The following is a 25338-nucleotide window of genomic DNA, read 5'->3' as shown; positions in this document are numbered from 1 at the left end:
TTCTTAAAGGCCAACCACATTTTATTCAGGAAAAAAAAATAAAAGTTGCAAATTTTGATTAATGAAAAAACAAATAATGTTTACATTTCTTTTTGTAGTTGAAGCATGAAATTTATTGAAGTAGGTTATGTACCAATTTAAGTGTGAATATCATTGTCCTATGTGCTGGATCCAAGTGTGCATATGCATAGATCTGAATATTAGTACACACACACATACATATAAATATATATATATATATATATATATATTTATGTAATATACCTTTCCGAATACATAATTCAAGATATGTATTGTAGAGAGAAAAGGTATCCAATTATTGCATAATTTCATTAGTGTTACATGATTGAGACATGCACATACGTTGAAAACATATATTCTCAAAAATTTCAAAATATTAAAAAGCAATACAATATCGATGCAATGCATTGGTTTCATATCAAAGCAGACAATAATATGTTTAGATGTTATTAGAATCAACAAGCGGCTTATGATGCGAGTAATGTGGTGGTTTGTAGGGTTTGTAAAAATATAGAAAAATAATAATATAATAAAGTAATAGAAATAACAGTAAATATGAGACAATTGCATGGAAATGCATGTACTCTTTTGTCAGTATATCACTGTCAGTTTATACCTACACAAATGCCCCGACACGATTGGAATGGATTTATCTATTTGATTTAACCCACGACTTTGTCTTTCTAACTTTCCATTTCTCAATTCCCTATATTTTTTAACCTTTTTTCTCAATAAAATTTGTAAATTCCACATGATAAATTATAAAATTGCGATAAGCTATTTACCGCTTCTCCCCTAGTTTTACATTTACCAATAGTGCGCGTGTATTATATAAAAATAAAAATAAATAAAAAAGAGGACTAAAATGCAATTGTTCTTTCTATTTAGTCGTATGTGTATAATTTTTAGTAGGCCGGCATATGCCCAGAATTTTAAAAAATTGCATTCACACCTATTTATTATATTTTTTTAGCTCAAAATTATTATTTTTCATATTTTCTAATTTGAAAAAAAAAACTCATATACACCCTTGAATTTTTTTTAAAAAAATTGATTTTATCAAACATTCTGGCTCCGTAGACTATAAATATCATCCTTTACAGGGTTATAGAGAAATGCATGACTTTAAAAGTGCATTTTGTTGGGTCCGGAAGACTTGGAAGACTGCCGGTTTTGGGGACCTCGTCAAGGACATCGGGGGTCTGAATGCGACTAGTATCTTCATTAATGCTATGAACACGATCGAGGTACGTAATTTTGAATTTTTTATTGTCTTGGTTTGAGAGATTTGGAACCATAGGAACCAAGTGAGCGTCGGCAAGGTTCATTGGAATCCTGTTGAACTTGTGGAATGGTCCGGAGACTTTCTCGAAAACTTCCGCTCGGCCAATGCATGCCTCGTGGCCAAGTCCGGTGTCACTAGTTCCACGTCTTGGCCTCCCCCGACCTTGGGTATTACTGCTATTAGTGTGGACGCGGGCGTGGATGCTACGCGGGGGTTGTTTGGAACCGGTTGTGTTCTCCTGGATCATCATTTCCTCGGCCATCTTGTGTAAACATTCCCGGTTTTCTCCCGCCCTCGCGGAAGCCTCCGCCGTGCTTCATGGTCTAGCCATGGCGGTTGAGTGTGGGTTGTCGCGTGTGGTGGTCCAATCCGACTGCCTTGAAGTTGTTCGTGCTTTGGAGAGTGGGAGCTTTCCCATGACGGAGTTGGGTACGATCTTGAGTGAAATAAAGGTTCGTAGTATGTCTTTTCTTGATTTTCTGATTACCTTTATTCCTCGTTCTTGTAATGTTGTTGCCCACAACTTGGCTCGTTTTTCTATTCATGTAAACTCGGATGTGCAATGGTCGGGGACTGTCCCACCGTGTGCCATGCGAGAGGTGTTAAACGATCAAAAGACTGTGATGTAACCACGATTTTCCTCCGTCACCTAAGTGAGGGTTTTTAATGATAATTCTACCGTAGTACCATCCACGTTCATTAAAAAAAAGTGCATTTTGTTACATTCCCTTTTTATTTATATATGCACCTACTATTTAGATTTTGTTTTGGAGGAATGATCCATGATAAGCCACATTAAATTATAAATTTGAATAATAACTAGTGTATGAGACTATTTTTTTAATTAAACAGTTATAACTAAGATATTTGACCAAAAAATTATTTAGTTTATACTAAAAAAATTTTACATTCTCTTTTTTATTTATATATGCACCTATGTGATTAATTATTTATTTTCACTATGTTTTGGTGTCTTCATTGCGACGTTTTATATATAGTTTTATAATTTTAGTATGCCTAGCACTTTTCACATTTACTTTCAATTGTTTTATGCTCACATTCCAATTGAATTTTTTTACAGCAATTCTGATTGCATAATCATTATGGCGAGTACTTACCATATTAATATATAGCACTATAAAGAAGTATATTAGGAATCAAGTTATGTTAGAAATATGTTCTTTTGTAAATCGGGTTTTCGATTCTTTTTTTTTTTTTTTTTTTTTTTTTGAAGGCAGGGTTTTCGATTCTTTTATGTAGATATTTCAAAATTTCAGGAGCTTTTAAATATCAGAATTTGAAAAGATATAATTTTAAACCGGCGCTTTTGCTATTTTATGGGTTTCATTAGTTTTATTTATATATTGTTGATACAAATTTATGTAATGAAGGGTATATTTGTCTTACAATACTCTTGTTTATAAAATTTGTGACTAACTCTTAAATGTTGACTATAATATTATTTTGTTAATCTTTTGTTTTAAATTTGACTAATTATTTTGAGAATCCATCTTTTAAGTCATATTTCTACTTTTTTCAATGCTATTCGAACAATTAAAACCAGCCCTCTTCAAAAAAATTATCTTGAGGTTTTCTCCTTAAATGCTTCATTGAGATATTATAATGAGACGCTCATCTAAAATAAATCTTTTGGCACTAGAGAGTCTTACGTGTGATTGTGAGTTAAAATATTGCGATTGTGTAAATAGAAAATTATATTAGTAGTAAACTAGTGTGAATTAAATGTTAAAACTTATACACTTATTTTTCAACCGTAATTATAAAATAAATTTAATTAAATCTATATTTCAAGTTAAATTAATTCAAAAAATAATATTCATTTTCAACACAATTTGAATCTTCGAAAACAAACCAGGATAAGTGAAACAAAGCATGAGTAAATTGCTTCCAAAATTGGAGTTTTTCTCAAAACTAGTATTAATATTATTATTTTTGGCGGAACTTAAATCTTTTATAAGAATTTTGTGAGAGAGGTAAAAGTACTACTGGGTGGCTGAGTATAATATCTTACTGACGTACCCATATGTGACACATGCACGTGTTCTTAACTGGTTGACTGTTATTAGGCCTGTCCTTTAATTGGAAAAATAATTAGAGCCATTTCCCAATAGAATTAGAAAGTTTTCTTTTGACTTCTTTTCCTTTTTTAATTGATTTTTATTTTTATTTTCTCGAAGGTTTACGATCAGTCAATAATATTGGCTTGAACCTAGATAGTGCTCTTGTGAAAGTTTGTTAGAATATATATATATATATATATATATATATATATATATAATATATTTTATGTGAGAAATTTCATTTTATAGACCTACAAGTTAACAAAATATCGGGATTAAATCTCACACTTTAAAAATATCTAAAAATGGATTTTTGTCCCAATTTCGGACACAAATACCCTTTTGAATAAATACACTCATTTCACTTTCACTTTCTATCTTTTTAATCCCTATTTCGGTCTTTCATGCTCGATTCCGACGAGATATAACTAAATTCAATGAAATACGAAGGAATCCGACGAGCTATGATAACATAAAATGACAAAATTTTACGTGAATTTGACTTTTTCCGCGTAAAATGTCCAAAAAATATGAATTTTATCGTATAGCATCGTACGTTATCGTACGGCATCGTACGATATCATACGTTATAATTATAATATTATAATATACATTATAATTTGTATGAATTTTATTGTACATTATAATTATAATGTATCGTATCTCATCGTACGACATTGTACGTTATAATTATAATGTACATTATAATGTGTATGAATTTTATCGTAGATTATAATTATAATATATCGTATCTTATCGTACGGTATCGTACAACATCGTACGACATCGTACGTTATAATTATAATGTACATTATAATTTGTATGAATTTTATCGTACATTATAATTATAATGTATCGTACGACATCGTACGGCATCGATAATGTACGATGCTATACGACAAAATTCATATTTTTTGGACATTTTAAGCGAAAAAAGTCAAATTCACGTGAAATTTTGGCATTCTATGTTATCATAGCTCGTCGGATTCCTTCATATCTCATTGAATTTAGTTATATCTCGTCGGAATCGAGCGTGAAAGATCGAATGAAGGATTGAGAAGATATCTAAAGTGAAATGAGTGTATTTGTTCAAAATGGTATTTATGTCCGAAATTGGACAAAAGTCCATTTTTAGATATTTTTAAAGTGTGAGGTCTAATCCCGATATTTTCTTAACTTGTAGGTCTATAAAATGAAATTTCTCTTTTACGTTGTCCCAGAAACTTGTTTTATTCACAAAGCATTCAACTTATTTATTTTTATTTCTTATTCATCATTTTGGCTTTGCAGTAGAAAATAAAACGTATGAAAATGAAACCATAAACTAACCAAACAATGAGTCCAAGAAAGGAGAAAGGATACCATACAAATCTAAAGCCCAAAAGTGCATATCAATGTATAAGGCTAGAGCCTTCAATAAAAAGATTAAGGGAAAAAAATGAAAGTATTTCTACATAAAATCTCATACTTGAATCTTTTACACATTGACATCTAAGAGCTTTGTCATCTGAGCATTTTGAAGTTAAGACGTTCTTGGTATTACAAATTGATGTAGAAAAAAGTATATCGATCACAATACAACAGGATGCTTTGACATTAAAAATCAAAATACGGCTATCGTTTCGATACTCAGATTTTGCTGATATCCTATGATAAGTCAGTTGTATATTGTGGTATACAAAAATAAAAGGTAAATTGTACCGTTGAAATTATCGTTCCCGTCGAAGAATATCGTCAAATACCATATTTATCGAGAAGAATTCTGTGAACAAATATATATAAAAATACATGCATAACATTAGATAAAAATGCTTCAATGCATTACAAGTCATTATTCAAATAGTTTAACATAATGATAAACTAAAAACCAACTCTAGAATCAAAGATTAACAACAAAACATTTATTTTAAATTATATTAAATTTGGATTTAACAAACAAATTAAACAAATTTGGATACAAAATCAAAATAATGATTATATTCATGTTAAAAACAAAGTAAGTATACATAAACATTCATATTCCACAATAATTTAACAAAAAACTCAAAAATACATTCAAATCAAAACCCTATTCTCGGATCTGACAAAAAAAAAATGAAAAAAATTGGATACCGACTCAGATTAATACAAATAATCAAGTTAGAAACTAAGAAATTGAACTTAATTATAAAAAACTCACAAGAAATTTCATAAAAACCCTATATTTCATTAAGGTTTGAAGTTCGTCGGGATTTGAACAATTGTCAGTCATCACGCTTCCGCCGACACACAGGGAATAGTCATCTTCAGACTGTCGAAAAAAGAAGGAATCCTTGAAATTTGACGGAAAACAATGACAAATCGCCTTCAGCCGAGAGAAAAAAAAACCTTCAAACTTCACGACGCTTTTCTGATTTATTTGGTGTTGGTTTCCAATTAAATACCATGGTATTTTGAGGGGAAAAAAAACCACTAAACCAAGCCCATTTTCACGAACCAGTTTTCTTCCTGATTACTATTCGGCTACAACGGAATTCAAAGAAAGTTTCGGTTTTGTAAGAACCGGTGCCGAGACTCTCCAAAAACTGCCATTCTAAGTTATAATTTTATTTCTTAGATTTTTATATTTTTCCAAACTAATTGTTTTATTACGGTTTATGATCTATAAACTTTTTAAGAATTTGTATATATGTATATACATACTAATTTAATTAGTAACGAATTTCACTAATAATTCAGCCAAGATTTCCTCTATACCCTCCTTACAATTTCAAATTTCCCCCATTATAGACATGTATTCAACCCCACGTAGGTATCCTACATTTTCCTTGGTTAAGTTTTTTTTCCTTTCCCTCCTTAGTTATTTTTTTTCCGTTTCCTTATCTTTTTGTGTCATTTTTAAGCGGTTACAGATAAATCCTATCTCTACTAACTTCAGATAAATGAAAGTCCATTATCATTATCTTGGTTACAGAGTCACGCACGAAAAAAAAAAAAAAAAAACCATTGTCATTCTCTTGGCCACACAGTCATGCAGGGTAAAAAAACCCATTAAATACGCATTTGACTATGTAGCAAATTTGAGATTGTGGTTGAATGGTAGGGGTTTCAAGCTGATTTGCAACAACAATGCGGGTCAGATTTGGAACGCAGTGCAGGTGACTAATGCAATGCCGTAAAGAGGCTGTCTCTCCCGCATAATGTGGCTTAGTGTATTGTGATCATGGGTTTTTTCTACAAATCCAAGCAGGCCAAAGAGGGACACGAGGATGATCTTCGTCCAAGCAAGACCTCGTCCTTAAGTATTTGAAAAAAAAAAAACATAGAGAGGGCAAAGCGAGATTGATAAGCCAAATGAGCGAGATAATCTTGAAGAATGCGCTCCTCTAACTTCTTCATATCAATGTGAACTTTCTTTTTTAATTTTTAATATGAAACCATAATTATTCAAATAAACAAACTAAAATTAATTATTATTATTAATTAAAAAATAGAATTATAAAAAAAATCGGATAAAAAAATAATAATTTAATGCACTTTTAGGTGAAGGTTATTTTTATTTAATGACATTTTAATTTTAACCGCCATTTTATTTTTGACCGCCACTAAAAATATGTAAATTTTAGTAGTAGCCTAATAGGCAGCACTTTTTTTTGTGTCATCTTTTGTATTTAGTAACATGTAGAAGATGCCACAAAATAACATTTTTCTAACCGTGACAGTTATTTAAGATAATTTTTCTTATTAATGAAATTATGAATAAATAAATAAATAAATTTAAATACAGCTCAAAACAATAAATTTTTTTTTTTATAAATCTATAAACACAAAAGAATTGATATTATACGACTTAAAAAAATCTATTTATACGATAAAATTTTAAACACACTACACTTTACGATTATTATTATTATTATTATTATTATTTAAGGATAACATGCAATTTCCACACAAATTTTCCTTTTTTGGTAATACGAACCCTTTGATGATTGAACACTAATTTGCACAAGATAACTAATCCATTAATTTTTTTGTCTAACAACCAGCAACACTCAATAGCAAGTTGGTGGGATGATTATCAAGTAAAGGAAATTTCAACATCAACATCAATACTCATTAATAGTCTAGGCAATGTTCACCAATTATTTATTTATCAAATATAGTTTGGGTAATGTTTCATCTTGTTTTATTGAATTTCTATGACGATAAAGCCCTCCAAGGGATTTCCTTCTCGGCTCTTGAACGTGCATCTAAAACTGTCTACTTAAAAAACCATTAAGGTATCTAAATTTTAGACAATAAAATTACAAATCCCATGTAACTGCAGAAAATTAAGGGCAAAATCGGTGAATCACCAAGTTTTATGACCATACATTTCAAGAGCTCTAGAGAAAAGCAAGATAATTTTTGTATGGATACATAAATGGGCTAAGGATTCTAAGTTTCTAACCAAAAAAGAAAATTTGAGGGCAAACACCTATGTGGGCCCCAATTAAATGAACAATCCCATTATATTCTGTGGGCTATAAAGATACCCTACACCAAGTACGGACTTTTCGGAAAAATTAAATTAAATTAAATTAATAACTAAATAAAATAAAAGGATGGGCTTTGAATTATCTCTGGAGATAGTCCAACTTATTAAAAGAAAAATAAATTAAATAAAAAGAAATAAAATGAATATTGGAAATTTGCGTCAATGTCACAAATTCGTCGGTTTTTTGCATTTGTGTCACAAAGTTGTCAAAATTGCATTTGTGTCACGTATTTACATTCGTGTCACATGTGCAAATTTCAAATTACTTTCTCTCATCATTTAATCTTTTTATTAGTTATTCAATGTCTTCTGAATTTTTATAATACCTCATTAAAAATCACTTTATCTTCCTCTAACACTTTCTAAAATTTTTGCATGTCACTTATTTGCAATTGGATTGTCAATTTGTGACATAAGATGCAAATAACACAATAATGTACCGAAGCAACACCATATCATTGGACCTGAAGAGAAAAAAAAATGTCATAGTCCAAAAAGAAATGGTTACAACTTACACCCCAGGGATTTAAATCGAGACCAAATTCGAAAGGGCAAAAAGAAAAAAGAAAAACAGAAAATAGTCAAAATACAAACCCACCCAAAAACTAAACCTTATCTCTTTAACACAAAGCGAGTCCCAAAGTCACACAACCACCAAACGCACAAGGGTCCAATTAGCCCTTCTCGGGTTGGTTTAAAAAAAAAAGCCCAAATCTCAAATCCCTCTCTCTCTCTCTCTCTACCGCGCCAAAATCCTATATCTCGATCGACGAATCTCCGTCGCCTCCGAACCTCAGCGATCGGTCTCCGGCGTCTGATTCGTCGCCTTCTTTGCTCTCTCTCGAGCTTTAGGTATTTAAAAAATCCTTAATTTTTTAGCCTTAATATTATCGTACTGGTGTTTGTTCTTTTGGTTTCGTTTATTTGTGTGGCTTTTTCGCTTTATAGAGTTTTCGGAGGAAGTCGTGTCTTTAAATTGTAATCGATCGTTGACTCGAAGCTAATTCGAGTTCGAAATCGAAGCTATCCGTTAACATTTAAAGGTTTGCTTCTTTGATCTGATCTGGGCTTGTTTTCTGGGGTTCTTTCTTTTTCTCTATCTCTAAAGGCCCAAGCTTTCTTTACTTTATTATTATTTATTTATTTACTGAATATATGGTTACTTTTGCCTCGTTGGTGTTTGGTGTGTGTTTCCCTTTTATGTGTTGTTTTGTTTCTGAAATCCGGTTTCTTTAATAGCCCGTTTGTGAAGCGAAGTTTTTTTTTTTTTTTTGACCCATGTATGGGTTGTTGATCTTGATCCATGGTTAAAACTGTTTGTGTTTGAGTTGTGACAGAGCTTTTGTTTGGTTATGTTTCAATGGGAGATCTGTTTTGCTTTGTGATGTTGGACTCTGTTGAATCGAGCGTAGTCAATAAGGTTTGGGTTGAGTGTTTTTTTTTTTTTTTTTTTTTTTTTAGCCTCTGCCGATTTGGGCTTTGTATTCTCGGCCCATTTAGGTGTGGCTGACTCTGATTTCGAGGTTTGACACGTCATACAAACGTAGCAAAATTATTAAGTGTTATTTGCAGGAATAGTCCCTTAAATTTGTGGTCGGCGTCGGTCGCACTTTAGTCCTTAATTATTTTATTGAATAATTTTATGTAAAACTAAACATGTTACCTCTTAAAATACATTTTACATGTGAGTAAAACAACTATAAAGAATTCAGTTAAATTTTTTATTAACTTAATAAACAAAAAAAATTGATTGAATGGTTAATTTTTAATCTAAATTTTCTGTTAAAAGTTCTTTGTTAATTATAAACCTCATCTTGACTCTAAACAATAGTACTCGTTACAGTTTTTTTTTTTTTTTTTTTTTTTTTTTTTTTTTTTTTTTTTTTTTTTTTTTTTTTTTATGGGGGTGCCGAATTGCATAGAGATTAAATTCCTGATATCGAATTTGCAGACGAAGTCAATCAATTTTACTTTTCTTTAGAACAAGTGAACATTTATTTTCAATTTGTTGTTTTGGAAAGGAAAAAAATAAATGAATCTTTTATTTACGATAAATATCTTCCTTGATCTCATGTAAACAAATAAAATGCAGTGTATTGTATTTTGTATACTTTAAACTCTTAATCTGTCTATAGATGTCGTGAGTGATCGAATTTGACTCTAATCAAATGGGCTCTAACAAACATGTTTTGATGGTTCATTGTCTTCAATTTCGTGTCCTGTGATCAAATAATACTCAAGCTCAAGCGCTAATCCTTTATGGTCCAAGCCAAGGAGCTTACTCCGAATAGTCCTGACAAATGATGATTGAGACGAGATTCGACAGCCTTCCGGTTGAAAAACAACGTTGACGCAGGTGTGTAGGTGCACTATTACTATTACGTGGTAGGGACCGTAATTTTCCATGAATTTCCCATTTCTCACTCAAAGATTGAGCTTTGAAGTAACCCATCCTATGGTATTTAACATCCAAAAAACCGCCAAGTAAAAGGCGTCCCAAGCCGAAATATCACAAGTACCGCCTCGTCCCGGACCATCGTAGTGTGTGTGTGTGTGTGTTTTTTTTTAATCTGTAGTCTTGTCTATTTGAAGCTCTTTAAATGTATTACGAGACTATTGTGACTGACCATACCTACCTGTATTGTTTATGTTGTTGAAACAGGATTTCACATTTGAGTTGAAAAAAAAAATGTCTGATTCAGTGGAAGAACAGATCATAGCCTCTGAGCTTATCGACGAGCAAATAGTCGACGCTCCAGTGGAGGAGCAGATAGCCTCTAAAACCCCGGTCGAAGACAAACATGTCCCTGACCCACCCGCAGACCATGATTCGGTGGCAGTCCAAAACCCGCTCCAACACCACCACGTCGAAGATCATAATGCCGTGGTCGAAAACCAGATCGAACACCACCACGTCAAAGACCATAATGCCATGGAAGAAACCCCGATCGAGCACCACCACGTTGAAGAACATAACCCCGTGGAAGAAACCCCGATCGAGCACCACCACGTTGAAGAACATAACCCCGTGGAAGAAACCCCGATCGAGCACCACCACGTTGAAGAACATAATCCCGTGGAAGAAACCCCGATCGAGCACCACCACGTTGAAGACCATAATCCCGTGGAAGAAACCCCGATCGAGCACCACCACGTCGAAGACCATAACCTGCCCGAAGACCATAGTATGGCTGAAGAACACCATCACCAGATGGTTTCCGGTGAACCGGACCATCACGCGACCACGAACCCGACTGAAGACCGCACGGTCGACTCGGCAGAATACCACCACGTCGGAGAAGAAGACCACATGGTCGTCGTCGTCGGAGCAGAGCGAATGGAATCCATGGACGCGGAAGAAGCTCATCAGATGGCCGTGACTCCGTACTCGGCGGAGCCGCCGGCGAGCAAGCGGAGGAAGAAGAAGTCGATCGTGTGGGAGCACTTCACGATCGAGGCCGCGGGCGAGGGGTGCCGCAGGGCCTGCTGCAAGCAGTGCAAGCAGACGTTCGCGTACAGCACCGGCTCCAAAGTCGCCGGAACCAGCCACCTGAAACGCCACATCGCCAAGGGCACCTGCCAAGACCGCGCCCTGACCCCCCGCCGGAGGCACAAGTCCGGCGCGGCTTCTCCGGCGGCTTCTCCGTTCGACCCCGACCGGTGCCGGCGCGAGGTGGCCAGGATGATCATCATGCACGACTACCCGCTCCACCTCGTCGAGCACCCGGGATTCCTCGCCTTCGTGCGGAGCCTCCAGCCTCGGTTCGAGATGGCGAGCTTCAACGCGGTCCAAGGAGATTGCGTGGCCACGTATCTGATGGAGAAGCGGAATCTGACGAAGCTCGTCGACGATGCGGCCCCCGCCCGGGTCTGCCTCTCCCTCGACACGTGGGCCTCGAGCCAGAGCGTGGGCTACGTCTTCGTCGCCGGGCACTTCGTCGACTCCGACTGGAAGCTTCGGAGGCGGCTCCTGAACGTGGTGATGGAGCCGTACCCGGACTCGGACGCGGCGCTCGGCCACGCCGTGGCCGTGTGCCTCCACGACTGGAACCTCGAGGCCCGGCTGTTCTCGGTCACGCTCGGCCAAGAGCCGCCCCGCGAGGCCGTGCTCGAGAATCTCCGGCCGCAGCTGACCGTGAAGAACCCGCTGGTCCTCGGCGGCCAGCTCGTCCTCCGGAGCTGCCTCGCGAGGACGCTCTGCTTGGCGGCCATGGACGTCCTCGGCGAGGGTGAAGAAACCGTGAGGAAGGTGAGAGAGAGCGTGAAGCACGTCAAGATTTCGGATTCGCACAACGAGAAGTTCGCCAGCCTCTGCGTCGACGACCAGACGCGGTGGGACACGACGTACAACATGCTCGCCGCCGCCTCCGAGCTCAAGGAGGTCTTCTTTTCGCTGCTCGACACATCCGACCCGGACTACAAGTCCGCCCCGACACAGGTCGATTGGATTCGCGTCGAGATTCTCTGCGCCAACCTCAAGCTCCTCCACGACTCCGCCGCCATCCTCGCCGGAGCAACCAACCCGACGCCGATCACGTTCTTCCACGAGGTGTGGAAGATCCGATCGGAGCTCTCCCGCGCCGCGGCTTCCGACTCCGACGAGTTCTCGGCGGCGGTGGCGCGGCGGGCGAGGGAGAGGGTGGATTGGTACTGGAAGGAGAACAGCCTGGCTCTGGCGGCGGCGGTGGTGATGGACCCGAGGTTCAAGATGAAGCTCGTCGAGTTCAGCTTCAACAAGCTCTACGGTGGCGGCGGCGACGAAGACGCCGCGGCATTGGTCAAAGCCGTCGACGACGGAGTCCACGAGCTCTTCGACGAGTACGTGGCGCTGCCGCTGCCGCTGACTCCGACGTACACCGAGGACGGGAGCGCCAGGTCATTGACGGAGGCGGGGCCGGCGTCGTCGTCGGAGAACGGGCTGACGGATTTTGACGTGTACATAATGGAGACGGCGAGCCAGCAGATGAAGTCGGAGTTGGACCAGTACTTGGACGAGGCTTTGCTGCCGCGGGCCCACGAATTCGACGTGCTCGGGTGGTGGAGGCTCAACAAGCCCAAATACCCAACGCTCTCGAAGATGGCGAGGGACATTCTTTCCGTCGCAGTCTCGGCTGCGCCGCCGGAGTCGGTTTTTGCCACCGGAGCCAAGGAGATGGACGGTTACCGGAGCTCGCTCCGGCCAGAGACCGTCGAGGCGCTCATCTGCGCCAAGGACTGGATTCTTCACGCCGACCCTTCCGATGCTCCCGTAAATGCACTGCTCAAGATGGAATACTGATATTCGGATTTTTTTTTTTCCCTGTCATGTGAAAGAATATTTATTGTATTTGTTTAGGCATAGGGGGTCCTGCATTTTGTATCATTGTGGTTTTTATTTGTTTCTTCTTCTCGAGAGTAGGATTATTGGCAGACTCAATAGAAAGGAAAGGAAAAGTTTGCATATTGTTGGGGGTTTTTTTTTTAGCTTCTAATTTGTAGATAGAGACGCGCATCGTTTGTAAAATTTTTTAATTAATTTTGTGCAAATAAAGTTACTGATTTACTTTACTGACATTGATATTTCCTTTTTTTACTCGGTTTTACTGTGAAAGGGAATCTGGTTGATAAAATCTAAACAAAATTAACTATCCCATACCATTCCATTCTGATTCTGTGGTCATTACTCATCAAGCATGATGATGGTGAATATGAAATGCGCGAGATTTTGGAGAACAGGAGAAGGCTGTGGAACTTGAAGAACAAAGTAGGATATTTTTTTGTGGAGAGCAGTTTCGGGATTGTACATTCCCGAATTGTTTTTTTGTTTTTTTTTTTTAAGGCAGCTTTGCTGCAGTGGGGATTGAACCCACGAGCTCCACACAAGAGGTTGTGTGGAATTATCACTAGGTTATCTTAGGTACCACACATTCCCGAATTGTTACAGGGGCTATGAATCCATTTCACGCTTAAATTTATATTACATGGCGATTTTCAATTTTTTTTTTATTTCAAACTAGTTGTTCACCTAGATTTATCAATTAGGAGTGGTGTAACACCATTACGTGTTCATTTTATTTGAGAAATTTCATTAAGTAGACTTAATAGTTGATTAAATATTAAGATTAGACCATAACTTTTAAAATTATCCAAAAATAGATTTTTGTACCAAAAATGGACAAAAATGCCCCTCTAGCCATATAAACCTCAATCACAATAAAAAAAATGAATTTATTTTAACTTTTCAATCTTCTCTTTATTTCTTAGATCATCTCTACTTAAGTGGCTTTCGTGGAATCATGGGTAACATTACTTACTTAGTCATTTTAAATAACTTTTGATTGAATATATAGAATATAATGATAAAAATCGATCAGATCTGAAGTACATAATAAAAAATCGGGGTTTTTACTTTTTTGTACAATGGTATACGATATGATAGGATGAGATTTAACTTTTTTGTACGATGAAATTTAAACAAAATTCTTCATTTGTACGATGTTGTACAATGCAATGATGTACAATGTTGTGTGATGACGATGACGTATGATATGGTACGATGACGTACGATACAGAAGCTAATTTTGCATAGTTTGGCAGTTTTTTCCAGTTTTTATCTTGGTTAACGGCACTTAGGAGAAGGAAGAACACTTATGGAGATTCAACAATGCAGATACGCATGTGTTCGCAGTTTCGAAAGAGATAACGTACACAGAGTTAGTTGATTTGATATACGAGAAGCTCGATGTAAACAGATTCACATTCGACTTAAAACTCGAAGTCTCATACGTAATGGGTACTATTCCGATGGCTCCTGTTGTTTTGAAGGATGATGGTGACGTTTCGTATTATATGAAGCACAAAAACCGAAATAGATTTCCACTGTGTGTAAGTTTGGTAACGAAACAGATCATGGCGCCTATTACGTATCGAGGAGTATGTAAAGGAAAATATTTGATAGTTGGAGAGGTGTCTCACAATGAACCGAAGAAGAGACAGAATACTCTTATTATCGAGAACCGACAAAATAATCCTATAATCGAAAACGAACACGATGTCTGTGATGATGACTTGTATAACGCGTACAAGGGTGCCAAAGACGAAGTGTACAGGCGTGATAGAGATGATTACCACAACAATGACGAATGTGATGAACACAATAGTGTCGAAGGTGATGAACACAATAGTGGCGAAGGTGATGAAGACAGTAGTGACGGAGACGATGGAGATAACAATGTTAGAGGTGAAGAATTTGAAGAATTCGTTAATCCCGAAGAATATGATGACTATGTGGAAACTTTTACAGTACCCTCGAGTCACTGTCAACCGTCGCATGAGCCTCCGATCGGATCACTAATTGTGCCTTATTCATGGAAAGCACCCGAGTTCACCGCCGATGATGTTGTGAAGGAGGAACCGAGTCATTATCCAAGTCATTCTTCTACAGGTAATAAGGATCTCAAGTGGATTTAAATTTTCAAGTGAAATATGATAAGTTATTGTTCAACTAACCTTTGAAAGGATCAGGTAGCTCAGAAGAAATATATATTGGGCAATAGTTTGAGAGCAAGAAGGAATTGAAGAAACATATCCACGTGTACGCTTTGAAACATAATTTTGAATTTAGAGTGAAATCTTATTAAAAAAACGAGATGGTATGTTCTATGCAAAGATGAGAAATGCACATGGAGGCTGAGAGGTGTCGTGCAGTGGTCTGATATGTGGGAGATTACGTTGTACGAGAGTAAACACTCATGTGCATGTGACGTTCGAACATAGGGCCATCGAGGAGCTGCATCATGGGTCATCGGTCACGTATTTAAAGACAAGTACTCCATTAGCTCTATGACGGAGTATTCGGCACATAACGTCAGGGAAGAAGTCAAGACAAGATGGGGTGTACACCAGAAAAATCCTACTAGAAGTTACCGTCTTGGTTATGCATGTTGGAGCAAAAGAATCCTGGGACGTTAACCGACTTTGTGCGAGATAGTGACAAATTCAAGTACGCTTTCTTTTCTATTGGAGCGTATCGTAGAGGGTTCAAATCATGTCGGCCGGTCATATCATTGGACGGTGCTTTCTAAAGATAAAATATGGCGTACAATTGCTTTGCGCAATTGCAATAGATGCGAATTCACAATTATATCCACTTGCATTTGGAGTTATAAATATCGAGTGTCATGCTTCTTGGATTTGGTTTTTGAGAAGATTGCGAGAAGCTATCGGTGAGACGTACCTGATTTGGTGTTCATATCTGATCGACATGTTAGCATCATACATGGTGTCGAATTTGTGTTTCCTGGTATCTTTCACGGAGCACGTTACCATCATTTACAATTGAATATCCAACATAAGTTCAAGACAGATCATTGTCGCTATAAACTGTACGACGCTGCTTACGCCTTCAGTAAAATAGCCTTTGAAGCTAATTTTAGACAGTTGAGACGGAAAGATGTCGAGATGGCAAAGTATCTCGAAGAAGTTGGTGTCGATCGGTGGACCATAGCTTTCTTTCATGGAAAACGGTAAAAGTCTACAACTTGTGTTTATTCATTAAATTACAATGGCGTTGATTATATAAACGTTGCTCTTTTTATATAGGTACGACCTAATGACAAGCAACAATGCAGAAAGCTTTAACAATAAAACAAGGAACGCTAGAACGTTTCTCATTACGACGTTGCTTGAGTTTATTCGATTCACACTTCAAACTTGGTTTTTCGATCGAGAAGAGATAGCGCACAAGTTGAACACAAAATTGACACCAATATGGCAAAATGATCTCGCAAATCTAAATAATAAGGTACAGTACGTCAATGTGTATGGGCTTGGTCTATATGAATGTCATGTCAAAGACGTAAAATGTGATTTCGATGTAGACCTTATGGCGAAGACATTGACTTGCGGACTACCACAACAATTGGCGATCCCGTGCGAGCATTCCATCACATCAGCCCAACATCGAGGCGTCGACGTGTACTCGTTATGCAATTACTTTTATTTGAAAGAGATGTGGATTGAAATGTACAAGGAAGCCATATATCCGGTTGGCAATGAAGAACAGTGGAATGTCCCAGATGAGATAAAAAAAAACATGAAGGTTGTGGAACCAGTTGAAAAGAAGCAAGCCAGTCGACCGAAGAAAAGTAAACAAGGAAGAAGAAGGATCAATCGATACCTATCTCAAGGTGAAAAGGTTGTTATCCATCGAAAATTGCGGGAAATGTGGTGGTAGGGGACATAACAGAAAGACATGCACTTGGAGGGATTGAAGAAGACTTGTTATTTTTATAATTTTGAAGTTTTTTGTTTTCTGAATTTATTTTCAAAAGATTAGACGAATAGCTTATTTTTAAAAACTTTGGACGTAATGTTATTTTAATTTATAAGTTTAAAAAGTTTAACGTTTATTTGACTTACATGTTCATTTTCTTTAGAAAGTTTAAACAAGTTTTTTTTTTTTTTTTTTAATTTTGAAGACACATTCAATCAATACTCATCAAACCAACTCAATAGTATGTTTATAAGTCACTTAGTTCTTATATACCAAAAAAATTAAAACAATTCGACCATTACAGAGTCACGGGGCATGTTTTAAACTTGTCAAAAATTGTAGACATGCTTTGAACTTGTCAAAAAATCCAAACATGTTTTAACTTAAAACTTGTCAAAAAATCTAAACATGTTTTGAACTTAAAACTTGTCAAAAAAATCTAAACATGTTTTTAACTTAAAATATGTTTATAAGTTCTATTACATACCAAAAAAAACTAAAACAACATCCACCATTACAAAATCACGGGACAACCCTTCCATAGAATAAGTAGACGCACCATTTCTTCCGGAACGTTCTCATATGCGCGCTTTGAGGTGTGTCAAACGATTCGTTCAGTACTAAGTGCTCGACGTACAAACAAGTTAGCATAAAAATTTAAACTTAACTTAAAACTCAAATTAAATTTAAACTTAAATTAAATTTAAACTTAACTTAAAACTTAAATTAAATTTTATACCTGGTCAAACATGATTCGCTCGATTCTACGCCCGTTCGTGTTCAGAGCGTGTGAGACTATCTCTTGTGATTGCCGTAGTTCTTCCCAAATTTCCCGCGCTATTACAAACGGCTCGGGAATTTCTGGCCGATGGGCCGCTGCGGGCCGAGAGGCCGCTTCGGGAGCGGGATACTCGAAAAAATCGACACGAGGAAAAGACGTGGAATGTTTGATAAGTGTTCGTCGTCGGAGTCTTCGACAAGAACATCGGCCTCCTCAACGGTAGTTGCAACTCGATCTATTTCTTCATCGATATTGCGCGGCTCCGTCGCTTCTTCTCCCTCAACGTCTTTCTCTGCTGCCCTTGGTCTCAACATATGAAGAACGCCCACCTACAAAACCAAAAACAATTATTAATATTCCAAAAATAATTTAACATAAATTTATAAATGTTAACAGAAAAGAAGTTACCGATTTTTTTTATTCAGGACGGCCTCGTTGTCTTTGCCCATTATGACCACGTTGCTGGACCACAAATGCATCTTGGGCACTCGAATACCTTGGCTTGACCTGAATCTCATCCCAATCTCTAGGATAGCCTCGTATGCCCAGTAATGAAGAGTATGCAGATTACCCGTCAACGTGTACTTCGCGTCTTTCTGAGTCACGTACGGCTTGTCCTTCAACTTCTTCAGCAACGCCTCGTGATAGTGCTTCAAGTTCACTGAGAGGCTTGAATACGTCTCCGACCAACTAATATTTTCCCACGGCATCTTGAAGAAGAAGGGGAGGTCTTCAAGAAATTTCTACCACCTTTTTTCAATAACTTTGTTGGTCGGCTGCTCCAGTAGATAGCCCAACACAAACAGAACGAGACCGAGCTTCAACGCATCATCCTTGCTCTGACATATGTTGAACGCCGTGACCAACGCGCTCAACTTGCAACCGACAACGCCGTTCAGGTGCTCTGTGATCAACATGTCGCTCTTGCGCTCGTCTTGTTCGGTCTTAGACGGACCATCTTCGTAACTCAACCCACAGATGAAGGAGTATTCGAGGCATCCAAATCTGACTCGTTTACCGCCTATTCCAAACTGTATCTCCCCACGTGTCGTTGCCTCAATTTTACGCTGAAAAAGTGTATGTACGTGCACCAGAGAGCAACCGAGTTCGGTCTCGGTAAAAAACTACTCGAACGGAGTCCCGACTACTCAATTTTTTTATCTTGAGCTCTTCAAATCTCTTTCTTGTTATCTTCAAGATACCGGCCCCACCGTATGTGTACGATCCGGGAAATGTACGTTGTAGATATAGTTCAAATTTTCCTAAAAAAACAAAAAAATGAGGTCAGAATCATAAAGCATCGTAGAACATCGTATGAAAAAAAAAATTAAACCCATCGTACAGCATCATACGACATCGTACAACATCGTATAGCATCGTATGATAAAAAATTTGAAATTTTTTAAAGTCATCGTACAACATTGTACGACATCATACAACTGTATGAATTTCATCGTATGACATCATACAACATTGTACGACATCGTACGATGCATGAATCTCATCGTATTCCAACCTCAATTTCAAATCCTAACTTTCTAAATCGGATCCAAATCAACTCAAATCAACATAAATAAGATAAATACTAAGTCCTAAATCCTATTCTAACTATTTCCGATGAGATTTAACAAGAAATTAGTTGAGAAACTTACATTTTTCATCGTTTTGAGAGCTCAGGATTTCTGAGCTCCACCGCCGCCGGAGTTTGAAGCTTATCCATCGTACGCCATCGTAGTATATCGTATTGAATCGTACAGAGTCGTAGAATATCGTATGGAATCGTACGAGATTTTTTTAGTTGAGCGAGAGATGAGTTCGAGTGAGATAAAGTTTTTCAAATATTGGTCAGATGGGCATTTTTGTCCGTTTTGGGTACAAAAGTCCATTTTTTGATATTTTTAAAAATTAAGGTTTAATTAACTATTAAGCCTACTTAATGAAATTTCTCTTTTATTTCCCTTGGTCGAGAAAGTCTGGTCTTTCAGATATTAGTTTCAAATTATTCTAATTTTATTATCAAATTTTCTCAGTATTCATGCATTTTTTTTATTGTAATTAAAGACTATTTACAATTATTAACCTGTGAACAAATTGATTATTTTTGCAGTCAAGTTGTTCGAACGTCAATGTTTTGAATCTAGCAGTTCATCATTAGCGGGTTCAAGTTCAACCTTCTAATAGGTTGAGTCCAGTACTTATGATCTTTCAGATGTTTAGCTTCAAATTCTTCAAGTTTAATCTCATCGTAGAAGAAGAAGAGGGACATCGTATTTTTCTTAAAAACATCCAAACCATAAACTAAGTGAGCAGAATCTCAAGAAAATAGAGTACAAGGAAAATTTTAACTTTTCATTTGCATAATCTTGTAATATTATATAAAGAAATTGCCTCAACTACCACCATTTACCATTTGATAAGTTTTTTTTTTTTTTTTTTTTTTTCCAATTTTCCACCAAAAGTTTAATTTGACCTAAAATTACAATTAACATCTATTGTTGACATCTGTGAGTTTGGGTTCTCTGTTTGTTGACATAGATGTCAACAATTGAATAAATTATTGAGAGTAGAATTGTATTTGTACAAGTGGATTAGTAGTATTTTTAGCCAAATTAAGCTTTTGGTGGGAAATTGAAAAAAACTTATCAAATGGTGGTAGTTGAGAGAATTTCTCTATTATATATTGCTCAACTTATTTCATTAAATAATTATTTTTTTTATCATCTGTCTATTTCTGATCACTTATATTTGTTAATTATTTGTACTTTTCAAGTTGTGGTTAGCGGATTTTAACCAGTTATGATGGTTTTTAATTTTTATGGACAAGCTTTCAATTCTTGATATTTTGAATTAAAAAAAAATAAGTACTGTATACCAATGATCGAAATACCGTTATTGTTACTATTTCGGGACACAGATTTTACTGATATCCGAAGGTAAGCCAGAGGAATACCGTGGAATTCATAAAAGAAAAAGGAAAACTGTACCGCAGAATATATCGTTACTGTCGAGGAATACCATCAAATACAGTATTTACCGAGAGTAATGTAGTGGATAATTTTTTTTTTTTAAATCATACAAAATATAGGATAAAAATAGAAAAAGTCTACAATAATAGTTCACCAAAAATCCAACACAAACTTAATTATATAGTTCAATACAAAGTACAAAATCAAAATAATTATAATATGGGTAATTAAGTTAAATGGCCTCCCGAAAATAAGCAATTTTTTTAGCCCACTTTTCGTTAATATGCTGTAAATAGCCAGTGTCATTTATTTACAGCAGACGAAATGACGCATATGTTCAGCAGTTTCCCGCCCAAGAAATATATTCATTTAATTAAAAAAAATAAATCAGATTTCGGCATTAACTACTCGCGCGGATTTCGTGGGATATTCATTTAAACCAAATTAAAACCACCACAAGTAACCGAACGAAACACAATCCAAAAGGGAAAAAAAAATGCAGAAACCCTAAGCAGCGATTCGACATTAACCAGAGGATCTATCGCGCGTTTGAAGATCTAAGACAGAAATCAACACCGACGGCGAAATACCCAAAAAAACAGGTATACATGGACTATTTCCTTGCATGCTCAACATTTTCGTTTTTGGTTTAACATTCATACATTCATATTCTCGTTCTTCGTCCTCTTCTCGACGTTCCACGCTGAGAGGCAGATCTGCCACGAAAAACAGCCTTGTCGCCCGGAAAAACTCTGGCGCCTCTCACTTCATCCTCCTCTCCGCGATCTGCCACGAAGAACAGCCTCGTCGCCGGGAAAAACTCCGGCGCCTCTCACTTCGTCCTCCTCTCCGGGATCTGCGTCCAAAGGTCCCGATCGGAATCATGGACTCCGCGAAGAACTATTTTTTTTTTTGTTGTTGCTCACATTAATAGTGTGTTCGTGTAAATAGAAAACATATTTACAGTATATTCATTGTAAATACAAAGCATATTTACAGTATATTCACTGTAAATACAAAACATATTTACAGTATATTCGTGTAAATAAACTGAAAAAAAATTCTGGAAATATTTTGGGCACGAAAATTCTGGAAATTATGAATATATAGAAGACAAAATAATATCAATAAATGAAGAATATATTTACAGATTTTATCCATAATGAATTGCCACAAAAATAGATACTAATTACCTAAAGTCAATGCTGAAAACTTCCAAATACATAACAATAAAGGAGGTAATTACTTTCAAAATCTGCAAGAAATTTCAAATTTCAAATTTGAAAACTTCCCTATTCGGTTTCATTATTTGATTCGAAATTTGAAAGAAAAAAAAACTGCCTAATTAAAAAAATCTGCGAATTAAATAAGGGCAAAAGTGTAAACCTAATTTAATTAATAAGCTGCCACGTAAACAACATAGCTATATACAGGAAATTAACGAAAGATTGGCTAAAAAAAATTGCTAGTGTTTAAGATGGCTACGCGACCAATTATTTGTTATAATATTGATGTTAAAAATAAACTAATTATACATGAAATTTCATATTCTACAACTAATTCAAAAAAAAAAAAAACACATTCAATTCTAAACTCTATTTTCTGATGTAACCAAAAAATTTGGATGCAAACTCCAATTAAACATAATTATGAAGTTAGAAACTAAGAATTTGAACCATAAAAAACTAACGACAAATTTCGTGAAAAACAATAAATGACATCATATTTTAATAATTGTCAGTATTTGACAACTTACCGGTAATTTTCCGTCGGAATGCGTGAGAATTTTCTTAAACACAACCGGAAAGTGTAAAGATTCCCCGGAAAACACCTGAAATCTGAACGGTTTTCTCGGAATCCAGGAAAAATTCTGGTTTTGTACATATCGGTTTCCGACCGGCGGAATCCGCGGGATTTCAAACCTACTATAAATCATTTTAACCAAACGAAAAAACTAACTAAATAAATACACGTTTGATATAATCCACTATTCATAATTACAAACGGACAAAAAAGACTAAAAATTAATTATTATTATAAATCATATATGACTATGAATCAAGGAAAAAATAGTGAGCGTGAGAGAGAAATAAATACACTTAAGAAAATAACGTCACATATTAATTAATTTATTTTTCTACAAAAATATGTCTGATATTTTTATTTAATTTTTTAATTAAATTTGGTGAAAGAGTATTTGTTAGTTTTTAGTCGATTAATAGTAGAAGTGAAATTTTTTTAATTCTTAATTTAGCATGATCTAAAATACAACTTGAAAACGTAGCTACAATACTCTTATTTTAAGTAGAATTTTTACAACAAAAATACTCAATATTTTTTATTTGTAATAATTTAATATTCATTCTTTAAAAGTTGCTAGAAAAAATATTCAATGTTACAATATCCTTCCCCCTTTAATACATGCAGGGGCGGACCTGCCCTATGCCGAGAATGAGCTTCAGCCCACACTGAAATTTCAATGTAATGTAATGTGGGCTTTATATTTTATTTCAAATACTTAGATACTAACCAAAAGCCCACACTCAAAAACTTTTGGATACTAATATTAGCCCACTACACTAATACGCCCACACTGACTTTGATCTCTGGCTCCGCCCCTGAATACATGTATGTTAAATTAGATGGAAAGACACATATAAACCATCTAGATGAGAACTATTAAATAAAATAAAAAAACAAATTTTTATAACATTTGAATTAAAAAATAATTGCTCTTTTTCTCTCTCCTTGATGCATCTTCGTTTATTAAAATATTTATTTTACATTAAAAAAGACTTGAACACTTTTAAAAAAATAATAATTACAAATATGTTAAATGAACAATAAATAAAGAGTTAAAAACCCTTTTATTTTAGGGCGTTGTAGATTTGTAGTCAAAACTAAACTATAAAATTGGGATGTAGCCAACGTCTGCAAATATTTAGGAAATTAGCCAATGAAAATTATATTTGATTTAGATATCGTTATATTAAACATGTTATAATTAACAAAAAAATGTAAATAATTTAAAAATTCGACAATTAATGATAGTTAATGTATCAATGGTGAACTCCGGCGGAATTCTACAGTAGTAGACAAGATTTTTCACCCAACAAAATGAGTCTATTTTTGAAGCTCTCATCGCTACGAATTTGTAAGATTTGGAATCACTCAATTTTGAGATCATACGAGGAAGATATTGATTTTTAAAGTTTTGATTAAGAAAAAAACTGTGAGAAAAAAAAGTGACGAATCACTGTAGCAAAAAAAAAAAAAAAACAAAAAACGGCGACAAGGAAAAAATGGAAAATTTTGATGGTTTATTCAAGTGTCACCTCATCTGTTTGACTATTTTTTAGTAAGTTAGAAATTTCTTTATTTTATTTTTTAATATAAAATTATGTATATAAATATACATGCTCATGGTTAGAAAAGAGAGAAGAGTGGAGAGAGATTTTAATTTTTTTTTATTTTTGAACATAATACAAAAAATATGTTTATTTTAGTTTTGCTCACTTAAATGATTTAAACATGTCTTTTCATTCATTTTAACGGACATATAACAGAATAAAAATATTGTAATATTGAATATTTTTCTCCAAATTTTAATAAAAAATGATTATTAACTACCGATATATATATATATATATATATATATATATATATATATATATATATATATATATATATCGAGTATTTTTACGGCCAATCGCTCTTTCTAATTTTCTTTTAGACCTTCGATCGTGCAAAAAATGTGAGATTATTCCTAAAGTATGACATCCACAATAGTTTAAGAGCAAAATCCAATATGTCTAATTTAATCCAAAACTATGACGAACCTTTTTGTGCAATTATCTTTTTACCCTTTATCATTTTTCTTAGCTTTTTTTTCTCTTATTTCTCTTCAAAAAAACTAACCCACGTTATTATTAACCCTAAGATTACCAGCCCTACGCGACGAAGAAAAAGCTCACCATAAAGATTTTTTTTTTAATTTGGAAAAACTGAGAAAAAAAAATATCCGAATTTGTTTAAAGATTTATTGACATCTTTGCCTTTTATTGACATCGATGTTAATAAATCTTCAATGATTTTCCAGATTTTCATAAATTATTTACAAACTTTTTCAGAATTCTAAGAATCGTTATTGAACATGAAGTCATTGAAAAATGTCTTCTGTCAAAATGGCCGAAGTAGAAGAGTGAGACTTTGTGTCTTTTGTCGTGTAGTGAGTTACTTTTCTCTCCGTACGTTTTGAAGTTCTGTTGCTAAATTGATTATTGCAAGTTTCTAAAGTGAGATCTGAGTGCTTTCTGAGAGTCAAACGGTGGGGTTGTGGGAAACATGAGTGAAGTTATTGCGAGTTTAAACACTGGGAGTTATTATGGATAACACTGGGGGGATTTTGAGGACGAGGTGGTACAAACTTCGTCGA

At 35.6% G+C, this 25338-nt stretch overlaps 1 pseudogene across 6 annotated transcripts; it reads left to right on the top strand.

Annotated features, from left to right (window-relative positions):
• The first annotated feature begins 8323 nt into the window (after positions 1 to 8323).
• LOC149397889 (zinc finger BED domain-containing protein DAYSLEEPER pseudogene) lies at positions 8324 to 13437 on the top strand (annotated as a pseudogene). Of its 6 annotated transcripts, XR_016297076.1 has the most exons (4): positions 8324 to 8755; positions 8852 to 8946; positions 10145 to 10259; positions 10566 to 13437. The product of XR_016297076.1 is annotated as a zinc finger BED domain-containing protein DAYSLEEPER pseudogene, transcript variant X2 (transcript). The 6 variants fall into 6 exon arrangements; XR_016297075.1 differs by lacking the exon at positions 8852 to 8946; XR_016297077.1 differs by lacking the exon at positions 8852 to 8946 and having other exon boundaries at positions 10145 to 10288.
• Positions 13438 to 25338: the final 11901 nt, after the last annotated feature.

This window comes from Urtica dioica, chromosome 5 (assembly GCF_054948205.1).
Source record: "Urtica dioica subsp. dioica isolate 48M chromosome 5, U.dioica_male_clone48M_v1_H2, whole genome shotgun sequence".
NCBI lineage: Eukaryota > Viridiplantae > Streptophyta > Magnoliopsida > Rosales > Urticaceae > Urtica > Urtica dioica.
The sequence above is the reverse complement of the archived record's forward strand: the minus strand, read 5'-3'. Positions and strand labels throughout refer to the sequence as shown.